Source organism: Vulpes lagopus, chromosome 18 (genome assembly GCF_018345385.1).
Source record: "Vulpes lagopus strain Blue_001 chromosome 18, ASM1834538v1, whole genome shotgun sequence".
NCBI lineage: Eukaryota > Metazoa > Chordata > Mammalia > Carnivora > Canidae > Vulpes > Vulpes lagopus.
The window spans coordinates 19,665,862-19,680,320 of record NC_054841.1 but is presented as its reverse complement, the minus strand read 5'-3'; the positions used below and the strand labels follow the sequence as shown (position 1 = coordinate 19,680,320).

Here is a 14,459-nt window from a genome sequence, read left to right as displayed (position 1 = left end):
AGATATAATAATCTGGAAAAAAAGGAAGGAATTCTCAAGTATGGATTAAAGGCTAATGATGGAATTAGTAGAAATTTAAAAAGATTTTGGCACTGATTAGACTTCAGAAAAGAGGCCAGTTATGGACAGAGAAGGATCCAGTCTTTATGCCTGAAGATTATGCAATTTGGGGGAACATCTTTTAGAAATAAATGAACAGAATTGGAAGCACAAACATAGGTATAAAAGGTAGTATTTATTTATAGTGAGAAAATAAGTTATTACAAATTACTCTAATCCTAAAGACTCAGTTTCTTTCCTTCTAAGATTTCTTTAGGTGATTTGCCAGGAATGCTTCCAAGGAAATGCTACTTGGTTGTAGCTCCTCTTTCACTCCACATCTGAGACATTGTACAATCAATCCCTGGAAACTTGCAACACTCACAGAAGTCCATGAAGAGAGTGGCCTGGCACAACCACAACAACCTCCTTAGCTTTACAATAAACCCATCTCTGGGGTTTGATTCATCAGTTTTAGCATCACTGGGATCTAGTGGTGGTTGAAACAATAAGGAATATTTTTAAAAATTCATCTAGGAATAAAATAGAATATACACAAGCGAGGGCCAAATAAATGAATGAAAAGAATACAAAAAAGCAATTAAAGCAAAATCCTGAAGGACTTCAACCTGAAGTAACCAACAAAAAGGGGGGGGGGGGGGGAGGTTGACAAAGAGGACTGAAGAAAAAAAAATCAACCAGATTGGGAAGAAGAGAAGCAAGAGTGTTGGATCATCAAAGCCAAGAGTGTCCCAAGCAGGAAATGGTCAAGTTAATTGAAGTCTGGTGAGCGATCCCTCACTGATACAGAATATGCACCTTTACTTCTTAATTAAATTTATTATCTGTGACCTTCATTCCAATGATGAAGTCCAAAAGAACAGGAGTTCTTGTCAGCTTTCTTCACTGCTGTATCTCCAATACCTGGAACAAAACCTATGTACACAACAGACAGTCAATAAATGCATGAATGAGTAAACAAATGAAAAAGAGATTGAAAGTATCCATCTTATTTAGTGGTGTGGTACCTCCCATGGTGTTGAAAAGAGACATTTTCCTGGACTGATAAGAATGAAAGCCACATTTGGAGTAAGTTTGGAGAAATGAGTAGTTTTAGAAACTGGATGTCAGTAGAGTAGACAACTCTTTGAGAAATGTTGCTGTTAACAGAGGGCAGGCAGCAAAAGAGTTAAGGGGGAAGTAAAATCAAGGAAGATTCCTTTTTTTTTTTTTTTTTTTGAAGAATAGAGAGAGTTGAGCAAATGATATTCTGGAAAGATCCATATTCAGAGAGGGCAAAGTTATTGAAAAAGCAGAAATGAATGTAATCCAGGGCACAGGTGAAGGAACACCTTCAGGTGGAAATTGAGAAATTCTTAGAATCTGGACTTGGTGCAATTACTATTGTTGCACACTAATGCGTGGACAATTATAGGATTTTGGGGAGATATGAGTTATCCTGAACTCTGCTCTGGGATGCCATGGAAGCACCTGGATTTAATATAAATCCTTGGATTCTAAGAACAATGGAAAACTGCTGGAGAATTCTGACATGCAAGTAGCATTGATAATTCCATTGATAATTAATAGCTAACAGCTATTTCTCCACCCTCATTGCAATAGGACTGTTTTCTATTTCTCTCTAATAGTCAAATGACTTATAATGAATATATTTTACTCTGAGTAAAAATAAATCATAGTAATATTTTTGTGCTGGATAATCCAAATATAATTTCTTTTATGATCTGGGATATGCGTTTAATGAAAATGACAAAATATGAAAGGCATGACTGTCCAAGAGAGAAAAGTTTTATAAAGTGCATAAAAGTAAGACACAGTAATAGACCCAATTGCTTGAGATTTCTCACTTCATGATAGAATTGGCACTAATCATCATCATCTGTGCTACTCTTAAACAGCTTTTTTTTTTTTTTTTTTTAATTTATGATAGTCACAGAGAGAGAGAAAGAGAGGGAGAGGCAGAGACACAGGCAGAGGGAGAAGCAGGCTCCATGCACCGGGAGCCTGATGTGGGATTCGATCCCGGGTCTCCAGGATCGCGCCCTGGGCCAAAGGCAGGCGCCGAACCGCTGCGCCACCCAGGGATCCCTTAAACAGCTTTTTTTAAAAGAAAAAAATTAGGAGACTGATAGTATTTCAAAGGCAAAGACACACTTGACAATATATAAAATTGAATTTTAGTTAAATCCAAATGGGACCACTGAAAATGTTTTTATTTTTATTTATACACACACACAGAGGCAGGATTCCTTCAGTTTCAACCAGACTGTTGTTACTAAAATAATAAGAAACAAGAGTTGACTTATGTTTTTAGTACTGATCTGTATGCTCTGCTCCATGTAAAAACTATGGAAATATTTCAAATCTCAAACTCTTCTGGGTAATGGAAGCAGTGAAAATCTTCTATGTTATGTTCAATGTCTGGGCCAAAGCAGAACATGCTCGAAGGGGTCATTTTGTATACATGTGCTTCCTTTAGCTGCCATGGTGAGACTCTTGCTTCAGAGCTAGTTTGAAGGGCATCTTTCTTGCAGTCCGCAGAACAATTCCCAGACAGGTACACAGTAGAAGCTGCTTATGGCAAATAAGAGCCTTAGTGGATTTTATAAGGGGAGAGCCCTGTTGGGCTGCCCTTCCCTCCTGTTTGTCTGCGACCCTGAAATTGAAGCCTAATGGGGTGTATTGCCTGGTGGGTGTGTGGTGAAACTCTACTTATTTAACTTACCTGTCCATGGGCCACCTAAAACCTGGGAGGGAAAAAAAATTGTTCTGGTTGGAAAGTTTAGTGAGAAGACTAGGGAGAAAGTTGTGCGTGGGTGTGCTGTGTACCTGTGCAAGTGAGTACAAGAGGGGTGTGGCTTGCAGACGAGTGACAGTATCATTGACAAATAGCAGGACTCCCTACCTCATGGCATCTCCTCCCTCAGTTGGTTGCAGGAGAGGCACAAATCCATGAGCTTGCCCGACCAGAGGAGAAACTCCTGGGCATGTCTCAAACACCATTGTTTTCTAAGCCTGGCACTTAGTAGGTGCTCAGCAGGGGGCAGTGTGACACAGTGGTTAGGAACTTCTGCTGCCTCTGGGCCTCCTCTTCCTCATCTGAAGCATGGGGATGATCCAGCATCTCATGGAGTCCTGCAGGATCAAATTAGATAATAGATGGTTAGCGTTGGCACTGAGTAACTCTTCGATAAATGGTAACATTTGTTATTTCTACTTTTTAAATTATTATTACAAAATATTCCCCTCCAGCCTAGAACTCCCATCCAAACTCCAGTTCTGCATATCTTTGTCTGGGGAGGTCAGGGAAGGCTTCCAACTCACAACATTCAAAATATAACTCATGACCACCCCAACCTCCCCATCTGCTTATCTGTCTAATGCTCCCTGCCTCAGTCAAAAGAGCAGCATCCAGGGTGTTTTGCAAACTATGGTGCTTAACACCACCTTCTCCCCTGCTGCTGCCCACTAAATGAACCTGAGTGTTTTCAACTTTACCGCCTTTCTCTCAGAACATCCCACTTCTCTCCACTGCCCCCTCCACGCCCCGCCACCGTCCAGGCACCATGTTCCCACCCTGGGGGCTGCGATGCAATCCTAACTGGTCTGCTTCTCTCATCCTTTCTTGTCCTGGTCCCAGCTGTCCCTCTGTGTCTCAGAAGGATCACTATTTTAGGAACACAGATAAGGCCCTGTTGCTCCCCACTCCCTGCCCCCTGCATTGCTTCCCGGTGCTCTCAGAATGAGAGCTAAAACATGCCCACCATTACACTAGCCTCAGCTTCCCACACCTCCCTTCCTCCGCTACCTCCCTCCTCTGGGCTCCACTCAGCCCAGCTTGTTTCAGTTCCTCCAGAGGAACAGATTTCCTTGGTCACGGGACATTAGCACCAGCTGGGCCACCCCTCCCTGGCCCACCCGCTTTGGCCTGTTGCATGCTACCCACCCTTCAGTTTTGTTGCTTCTTCAGAGGAAACATCTGAATAGATCTGTCTTCTCTTATATGTTCTTGCATATTTTTTTTCTTGGTATGGGTACCTCTCTTTTATGAGTGGTGATCTCTGTTATGATGCAACATACACTTTGGTGGTTATTTGGTACATGTCTATTATTTTCCTCCTAGGTGTAAGCCCCACAAGGGGCCAAGGAGGAGAGATGGAGACAGGATTTGGTGTTGTTAGCCATGCATCCACGCTGTCCAGTGTAATGACAGATGTTCAATATGTGTACATGTGTGTGTGGACGCCTCTTACACCCCAAAACTTACCCCAGGTTCTTATTCGCTAATGTCCCTCCATCTTTTCTCCAGCTATTTGAAATCCAGTGAAATCAGGGATTTCATTATGTATTGATGACAATGTAAAGTCAGATGATAATTGGGGCAAACTAGTCTCTGACTCTGCTCTGGGATTTTTTGTTGTTTTTGTTGTTCTGTGAAAGCCTTTAGCACATATTACCCAAGGCCAGACTTCTCTTTGTTTCTATATAAATTCAGCCTCCAACAGTCCCTAACGTTCTAAAGATGGCATGCCCACAGAGTGGAACATCATAGAGAAGGAATATCAATCAGTGGGAAAAGCTGGAAGAGCCAACAGCAGACCCTCTTTCTATGACTAAAATAGGGCATTGGTCTTGGGGGGCCCCAGTAAGCCAAATATCAAGTATTGTGTCTCAACAAGGATCAAGAATCAGCTAGAAAATCCAAATGGGAAAATAGCTCAAAGAAGGCATTTATATAAATGCTAGGCCAGTGGTACAGGAATAGTGACGAGATAGAAGTTACTAATTTAGAGGGCTTTGATTCAAGGGGATGTTAAGAGCTTCATCTAGGCATCAATTTTTGGTGGGTAGCAGAATGAAGATTGTTTCTGGAAAATTTCATAAACCTTGGGGATGAATTCCTCTTCATGCTGATGAAAAACAATACTTCCCAAACTTAACATGCACGAAGATCACCTGGGAATTCTGTTAACTAATACCCTCCTGATTCAGTGGGTCTTTGTTAACACCGGTGATCTAACAAGTTCACAGGTGATGGCCTTGCTGCTGGTTTGGGTTCTGCAGTTTGAGCAGCAGTTATGTAGAACAATCTTGGAGCAGATCCGTAAGTGAGAGATATGACCCAGATAATTCCAATGCTGATATAAGCCATCACCTAGGATGATAAGTTTGCTGTGATCTCTCCTGATGGCTTTGCCACTGGGGACCCAGGTCTATCCCAACACTCCATCAATGCAAGCCATTCTTAGTTACTCAAAAATACAACTGGGCCACCATCAGCCTGAGATGTACCCAGGTTAGGAAAGGGTTTCTTGATAGATCCTAGTGTCTAGGACGTTGGGTTGTACTTATAGCCAAGATGGTGCTCAGCACTCCTTGACACCTGCTAACAGGTTGAGGCAAAGGTGACAGATGGAGATGGGGTGGGAATTAAGAATGAAAGATACTTATTAAAGGGAGATAAATAGAACGAATACCCACTGAATACTCTTCTCTCCATATGTGTTATTTCATTTAAATGTTATTGCAGCTTTATTTGTACCTCCATTTTACAGATGTGAAAACAGAGGCCTGAAGAGATTAGAGATTTCCCCAAAGTTGTGCAGCTGGTTGTTGAAGGAACCCAGATTCTGACCCATAAAGTCTCACTTTAAATCTACTGTTCTTCATCTGATTGCACATTAACATTTCCTGAGGAGCTTTGAGAAAATATCCATTTCTGAACCCTCAATAATTCTTATTTTATTGCTATTAAAAAATAAACAAACCTGTCCAATCAATTTAATGTATATCCAGTGTTGAATACAATTTCCCAGGCCCTGACTCTTAATTACTAGGATTTATTCCCTCCAAAAAGTAACTCAGCATTCAAGCCAAAGAACTAGGAATGCTTGATTGCAAGGGTATCTTGAGATGGCTCCATTTGGGGTTACAAAGTTCCCTATACTAACTCCTGGCACACTGAGCCCTGATTTTACAAATTAAGGATGATTTCCAGACTCTATTTGCTAGGATTCTATGTGATAATAGCTATACAGTGTTTGCCATGACCAGGAGACACTCTTCTAAGCACTTTATATACATCACCTCCTATAATCTTTCAAAAATGCCTGGCGTAGATACCCAGCAACATTCCTCATTGTACAGATGGGAAAACTAAGATCCTGCAAGGTTAAATGCCTTGCCTCATTGAAGCTGGGGCCAGGATTTAAACTCAGGCACATTGGCCCTAGTGTACGGGATAAACCACTTTGCTGTACTGTACTGTGCTTGCTTCTTACTGGCTCAGATGATGTGAGTCTGCACTACCTCTCATGAGAGAAGAAAGGGGCTGAAAGAGATTCGTTGTTTTTTTCTTTTTTGTTTTCCCCACAGAATTCAGTCCATATTAGAGAATGGGGCTCAATTCATGGAAATTTGGGGAGCATATTTCCACCTAAAATCAGGAAAGATTTTTTATCTGACAAAGCTACCCAGTGAAGGAAAGGGCTACTCTGGGCAGAAATGAGTCCTTCCATCACCAAGACATCAAATATTTCCTGGGTGCCTACATGGCAGTGATATTGTTGAAGGGGTTCAGAGATTGCATGCAGAGTTGGCATGGATGCTGTCTGAGGTCTTTAGGCATGAGTAGCTGTGATCCTATGATCTGACTTCAGTCCTCAAACACTCAATCAGCAAGTAAGGGCCTGATCATTTACAGTTACACAGTGAGATGTTTCCAGGAACGATTTCCCTGTAGCATTTTAATAAGTACTCTATAAATAATAATTTATTGAAGTTGCCTACTATGTTAGAAAAAGAATATATTAAAGAACCCGGGCTAATTGAAGCTGGCAGTTAAGTTCCCTGAATCGAAACCAATCGGTTTATCTACATGACTCTAAAGATTTGGGATGAAAACTGCTCATTATATTCCAACATCCTAATACCCAAAGATCCAGATGTTTCACAATATATTGACATAGCCTTCCAGGAAACCTATGTGCAACACTGAGTTAAAAATGTTCTGATACAATTAAAAGTAAATTGGATCAGAAAGAGCCTTTACTCTTCTTTGGCTGGGAGCTGAAGGTTTGAACTTGAAAGACACTGAAAGCTGTGAAACCCAATCAGCACGATTACTGGGTCTTTTGTTGTTGTTGTTTGTATTTTAAAGATTTTATGTATTTATTTATTTGAGAGAGAGAAAGAGAGAAGGAGGAGGGGCAGAGGGAGAGGGAGAGAAAGAATCTCAAGCAGACTCCACACTGAGCATGGAGCCTGATGCGGAGCTCCGTCTCACAACCCTGAGATCATGACCTGAGCTGAAATTAAGAGTTGGATGCCTAACCAGCTGAGCCATCCAGGTGCTCCATGACAGCTGCTTCTAACTTAGATGATCACAACACTGAACTGTATCCAATTCACATCTGCAATCCCAGTGTAAAGTTTAACAGAGCATCCCTTTCCTCCCAGAAGCGTCCTGGCTGGACAATAAATTACATAGTGTGCCATTTACACACCTAGTTACAGTACAATAGGAGACTGGATGGGATATAATCTATCGAGGGAAAAAACCAGTCACTTGAGGAAGACCCAGTGTGAGACAGTGACAGGAGGCAGAGTGGGAGGGCTCAAGGAGGAAGTGCCTTTCACCATTCCTGAAGCATTCTTTCCCTTTTTGACTAAGTGATTTCACTTAGCTGGTTCCTCGGCCCAACTTTTGTCTGTATGTATGTGCACCGAGGAAGCATGGCTTGGACTCTCTGTATCTGTGTAATCTCTGTATGAGCTCAGACGTTTAAGATTCCACATATAAGTGAGATCATTAAAAGATACAAACTTCCAGTTATAAAATATTAAGTCCTGGGAATATCATGTACAGCACAGTGATACAGTTAATAATACTATGTTGCATGTCTGACAGTTGCTAAAAAAGATCCTAAATGTTCTCTTCACAAGAAAAAAAAAACTGTAATTACAGTGATGAATGGTTTTTTTTTTTTAAAGATTTTATTTATTTATTCATGAGAGACACAGAGAAAGGCAGAGACACAGGCAGAGGGAGAAGCAGGCTCCCTGCGGGGAGCCCATTGTAGGACTGAATCCCAGGACCCGGGATCATGCCCTGAGCCAAAGGCAGATGCTCAATCACTGAGCCAGCCAGGCGTCCCATAAGGTGATGAATGTTAACTAGTCTCCCTATGGTAATCACTTTGGAATAGATACACCAAACCATTATGTTGTACACCTGAAACTAATATGTTATATGTCAAATATATCACAATTTTTAAAAATATATGGCCATCTTTTTTCTTTAATTTTTCTCAAGTGGCATTATTACAGGGTGGTTAAGGGCATGGATACCAGAGTGGGACATAAGCTATACAAAATCCTCTGAAGATTTTTATTTCACTGGAAAAAGTGAGTGTGAATCAGGCTTGACAGTTCAGTCTCTCTAATCTTTCCTCAGGATTTTATAATAATGACTAACATTTCTGAGCATTTGGTGGAGTTATTCACACGTGTTATTTTTAGTGCTCATGCAATTCCTAGAGGATAGGTATTATCACTACCCCTACTTTGCAGTTGAAGAAAATGACACTGGAAGAGGTGAAGCAACTTGCCCAAGATTCCACATTGAATAGGTCAGTGTCCAGATTCTAACCTAAGAAGTCTGACCCGTGCTCCTCCTGACTAATGCTCTATTTTGAGCAGAATGTCGTATACAATTCATCAACAAATATTTACCAAGTCGAATGGGGCAGGGAAAGCAGTAGGGGACAGCCTCTGCTATCGTGAAACTCACAGTGTCTGGGATGGAATGTCACAAGTCCAGGTAGCAGAGAGGCAGAATGTAGAAGTGCTCTGAGGGGTACAAATACCCATAGAGAGGAGTGTCCTCACTTGAGGAAATCGTCAAAGGCTCCTGGAGAAGGGAGCCCTAGGGTCCATTCTGAGAAGAGAGGAAATGCTGAACAGATAGAAATGAGAAGACTACTATGCCTGGTAGATGGCACAGCCTAGTGAATGGCATTGGCCTGAGGAATGAATGTGTTGGTTCTCATGTAATACATTTGGGCTGGATTATTATAAAGTTCAAGTTAGTATGACTTATATAGGACCATGACCTCTGCTCCCTACTTCCCATCACACATTCTCTCTTTTGAGTTCTACTCTCCAGTCACAGCTTTTTGTAGTACCCCTGCTTCAAAGCAATGTTGTGCATATTTCCTACTATCAGACTCTTCTCCTGAATGCTTTCTTCATCTATTTTGCTGTTGTTTGCCCCAAACATCACTTCTTTAGGGAAGCCTTCTCTAATCTCCTGGGCCAGGTGATTTTTCTTTGCCATACAGTTCAACAGCTCCCCAGTAGGTATCCACTGCTACACAGTTTGCTTGGTGCAGAGTAGGAGGTCAAAACAACAAAATAAGATCAGATGGAAAGAGTTGCATAGATTAGAGGCAGGCAGCTTTGAGTCGAGTTCAAAGACTGTTTCTACAGTGGTCCTAGCAAGAACCAGTTTAGTGTCTTCGAGTATAGCCTGGGAGATATGAGGAAGGGGGACTGGCTAACATATGACATGGTCCTGGCATGTGGACTGAAATCTCTCTGTAAACAATATGGAAGAAGAACTTAGAATTTCATACTCCAAAGAATGGGAGAGGCTTGGAGTCCATTTAATGAAAGAAACCTCTTCCCCACACTCTTCAAACTTTCCTTGCAAGCATTCAGCCATTTCTTCTTAAAGGAGTTTTCTCTTGTTTCTTTTGAGAAACCTACACCAGGAACTGGATTCAGTCGGTCAGTTAGGAATTCATCCATCAAATGAACATCTGCAATGCACTATGTACACTTGACAGCACAGCACCAGGATCCAAGGATGAGCAAGGCTCCTTTCCTATTCTAGAAAAGATGAGAGGCTGATAAAGGAAACAGACACTTGGAGACAGAGGATAAAACCTTTTAAATATTGAGTCTCCTTTTCTCTTTAGGCCCATCTTGGCCTCTGACAGTACAGAGTTGACCATTCAGCCTCCTTTTATGTGAAAACATCTATCATGTCTCCCCAAAGACTTGCCTACACGTTCTTCTGATATGAGGCAATTATTTCATATTTTCTGCATTAGTTGTGACCACTGATAATCTCATGAAGATCTATAAATGTCAACTTGTTCTTTCCCAATGTACTTAACGTGCTTCTTTGGATGTGTGTGTTGAAGTGGTGGTTATGGAGGGGGTGTGTGTGATAAACAGATGCAATGGGAAATTCAGTAAGAACAAGCAGAACTGTTCATGTTTCTCAATTATAAGTTAAAAGGCAGAGCCTTGGGGACTGGATTTTCTTAACTTTGGGGAAAGTGTGACGTAATAATCATTCCTTCTTTCTGAAGAAATGAAGAGAAATGAGTGGTTTGTTCAGCTCTTGATATAAAAAAGTCAACTGGAAAGTGATATTTTATTAGAACCATAAGTTTTGTTTGAGAAATTTTAAAATCCAGAGTTTATTTTCCTTTGGTATTGCTATAGAGAGTCAACAGGAATTGAGATAATTTTTTCTTGTATTTGTGCCCACTTATTAAACACACATGTGAGCGAGATTCCGTGCATAGGTGCAAAAGGGATTAGAAGCAGGGGGGAAAGGTGCAATTGGGTCCATTGACCTGTTTCCCTGCCCTCAGGACTCTTTCAAACAGCTGTGAGAAAGAGGAGGAGGAGGAAGGAGGTAATTTAGCAGTTCATATCCAGATGTTCATTTCAAACACACCCTGAACAACTTTTGCATGGTTTATTTCATTTTCTGAAACCATTTTTCACAAGCCTGTTTTCTCAGCTGGGAAACTTCTGGTGTAGTCTTTTCAAACAAATATTGCATTTGGCATTACAAGAAAAAAAAAAGAGCTTTTGAGACATTCAAAGGACAATCTGTTTGCCTTGGTCGGCAGAAGCAGGACTACAGGAATGTGGGCATTTTGTACCACCCAAAGTATAGGTAGGAAAGCTCCACTCTTACATTCCATTTACATGGAAATTTGAGAGTCCCTTAAGCTTGATCACCGTAATACTTTGCCATGTTTTAGGTTGATCTGAAGTGCTAGAGACAAGAAATCTGGCTGTGGACAAATAGGGCCAATGGATGAATCCTCCAGGATTAACACTAAATCAGAGCCTCCACATGGCACTCCAAACACAGTAGTCCATTTTCAAAAAAAACTGTGTGCTCTTCTAGTTCCACCCATCTTCTTAAGTAAAATGGGAAGAACTGGAAGCCAAATATTTCTGAATGCCAATGAATCTCTTAGGCAGCATCCTATAGGATATCATCCCCATGGTCCCATTCATCTCAAAGTCTGAGTCCTGGAAGTAGATTGCTCCACCAGAGTCATAGGAGTTAGGGTCTAGGACATCCCATAACCCCACTACAGAGTGAAGCTGGTTTCTTGGCCAATGGTAGGATAAACCTACTCCCCCTTCAGGGCTGAACCAAACCTGGAAATAGCCTCGGAAAGGAATGGACAGTCTAAAAGGGTGAGTCAAAATGTAAATGACTAATATTTGTCTCTTTAAAGAAAGGAAATCAAGCCATAAAGATAAAGGGAATCAGAAGAAACAATAGAGAAAAAGTCCTGATATTGATAAAATAGAAAAACCAAGCTTTTAAAACCAAAACTGAGGGGCATCTGGATGGCTCAGAAGGTTAAACATCTGCCTTCAGCTCAGGTCATATCCTGGGATTGAGCCCTGCATTGGGTTCCTGCTCAGTGGGGAGCCTGCTTCTTCCCTTCCTCCCTGCTCATGCTCTTTGTTGCCATCTCTCTCTCTCTCTCTCTAATAAATAAAACCTTTAAATAATAATAATAAAAATAAAACCAAAACTGAATCTTGGGTAAATTTCTTAACCTTCCTGAGACTCAGTATTTCCACTTTTAGAATTAGACACCCGAGTCCTCAGATCAGAGTGTTAAAATGGGAATTGAGTACAAAAATGCCTCATGGAGTGCCAGGCATATAACTGGTCTTCATCACTGGTTAGCTCTCTACACCAGATTCCCTTGGCCTAACGAGAACAATAAAATAACGTGAGAAGTCTATTTCTTTAATTGTTGTATTGAAAATCTTTGTGTGTCTCTGAGATATAAAAGAAGATATCCAGGAAAGCTGGTCCAAGATGACGACCTAGGAAAACCTTGAACTCACCTCCCAGGATACATGAAATCTGCAGAGACATATAGAATAATTGCCTCTGAAAAAGATCTGACAGCTTGTGGAGCTGCCATGGAGAAAACACGTAATGGGCAGGAGAGGCTGAGATGCAGTCTTGCCTTACCCCACAACTCTGGGGAGACCCACAACTAGGAGGGAACTCAAAAACCTGGAGCAGCTCCTTCAGGAGCGAAGGCTTTGTGCCTTGCATCAGGCACCCCAACTTTTAATACTTGCACCCGAGAGATGAAGCCCCCAAAACATCTGGCTTTGAAAACCAAGGGGGGGCAGCATCCCTGAGACCCAAACAAGCTCGACTAACTGGACAGCACCTCTTAAAGGCTCATGTGGACTCACTCACCCTCAGGGCCGGTGCAGAAGCAGCCACTTGAAAAGCATCCAGACTTGAGAGTGATTCATTTGCTGATATAAAGCTGTCTGGTGGGGCTGGGCCTGTTGGGAGAATCTCCAGGATAGAAGGTGCTGGCGGGTACCACTTCTGCACTCTCCCCCTTCCTTACTAAATCCAGTGGATGCCTTCCCCACGCCCTTTTTCCTATTTCTCTCTTTCTCTTTTGTCCTTCTCTTTTTTGTCTTTCTCCGTTGGTACCGTTTTTATTCCCCAACTGGTAGGTGCCATTTGGCATCCTCTGTCAGCCTCCCAGAGCTCACTGGCAACCCCCACCCCAGAAGGGAGCTCAGATTCTCATAGGGAGCCCTGGGTTTTTGTGCTTGTTGCCCAGGGGACACCTCCAGATCACCTGGTCGGGTGGCCAGCCTGGCTTATGCTTGCAGTCCCACAGCACTGTGAGGCTCATCTCAGAGATATTGTGGGTTCAGTTCCAGGCCACCGTGATAAAGCGAATTTCACAATAAAGTGAGTCAAATGAATTTTTTGGTTTCCCAGTGTATATAGAAGTTACGTTTACCCTATACTGTAGTCTACTGAGTGTACAATAGTATTATGTGTAAAAACCTAAAAGACAAACAACATATATACCATAATTTAAAAAATACATTATTGCTTAAAAAATGCTAACCATCATCTAAGCTTTCATGAACAGTAATCACAGATCACCATAACAGATATAACAATCATGAATAAGTTTAAAATACTCTAAGAATTACCAAAATGTGACCCAGAGACATGAAGTAGTAAGCAAGTATTCTTGGAAAAAATGGCACCAAAAGACTGGCTCAACACATGGCTGCCACATATCTTTGATCGGTAGAACAAAAAAACAAAAAACTAAACAAACAACAATAACAAAAGAACCACAGTATCTGGGAAACAATAAAATGAAGTATACCTCATGAAAGAAGGTTCCAAAGTGAAGGAAGCAGGGCTAAAAAGTCATGAAAAACAGGGTCTGGAGGATGTGGAGGAAGCAAAGCCTGCGCCAGTCTCCTGTTTCAATACTGTTTCAATTATTAGAACACCATGGACTTTTGACTTTTGTCAGTTGTAACTTGTCAATTGCACCTGGACCACAGTCTGGAGCAGATCCTTCAGCTTGGGACTGAAATAGAGATAATGTAACACCTGTTAGCTCAAGAGCCAATGGTGTCTTAGAGAGTCATTTTAATTGCTCAGCACCAATCATAATTCCTTTAAAACAAGTTATGTAACCTTTTGGTCTCTGCTTTTATAAGCCTGCACTCCCCACTTGCAATCTCCCAGACTGCAATCCCTAGAACCCCAAATAAATGCTTTTGGTTGCTTTACAGTCTTGTTGTCTTCTTGGTCGACAGCCTGTATACATTTGCATACTTTAAAAGCTGCTGCCTGAGGATCTGGCTTCCAATCAGCCTGAATCTAAGTACTGACAGAGCTTCCCTCCTCCCACCTTTGGGGACACTGACAGGTCTTGGCACACCCTCTGCAACTGCAAGCTGTTAAAAGTAAAATAGGCTGCTCAGACAATCATGAAGTTTCAAGAGACAATCAAGAGTTAGGACAAGGTTGAATGGTAAGTTTCATTTTCTACAGGAGGCCACCCCTTCCAGACTGGGAAAAGATATCCAGCTAGCTGCTGGGTGCGCAAATCTCCATGTCAGGAAAGAAGTTTGCTCTGAGGACAGAGAGTCAAGAGTCATAAGCACAGAGATAATGCCCAGATAGATGCCTGAGAGTATCTGAGATCACCTACGAGGTTATAGAGATTGGAAGGGAAAAGGCACAGAACAGAGACCCGGGGCCATCAGCATTT

The 14,459-nt window shown here is 41.7% G+C and overlaps 1 long non-coding RNA gene across 1 annotated transcript; it reads right to left on the bottom strand.

Moving 5' to 3' along the window:
- Positions 1-269: 269 nt before the first annotated feature.
- LOC121478380 lies at positions 270-13,697 on the bottom strand. Its single transcript, XR_005984464.1, has 3 exons — positions 13,560-13,697; positions 2,966-3,195; positions 270-975 (listed from the first exon to the last, which is right to left on the bottom strand). It is a non-coding gene; the product is annotated as an uncharacterized LOC121478380 (long non-coding RNA).
- Between the last annotated feature and the right edge of the window lie 762 nt (positions 13,698-14,459).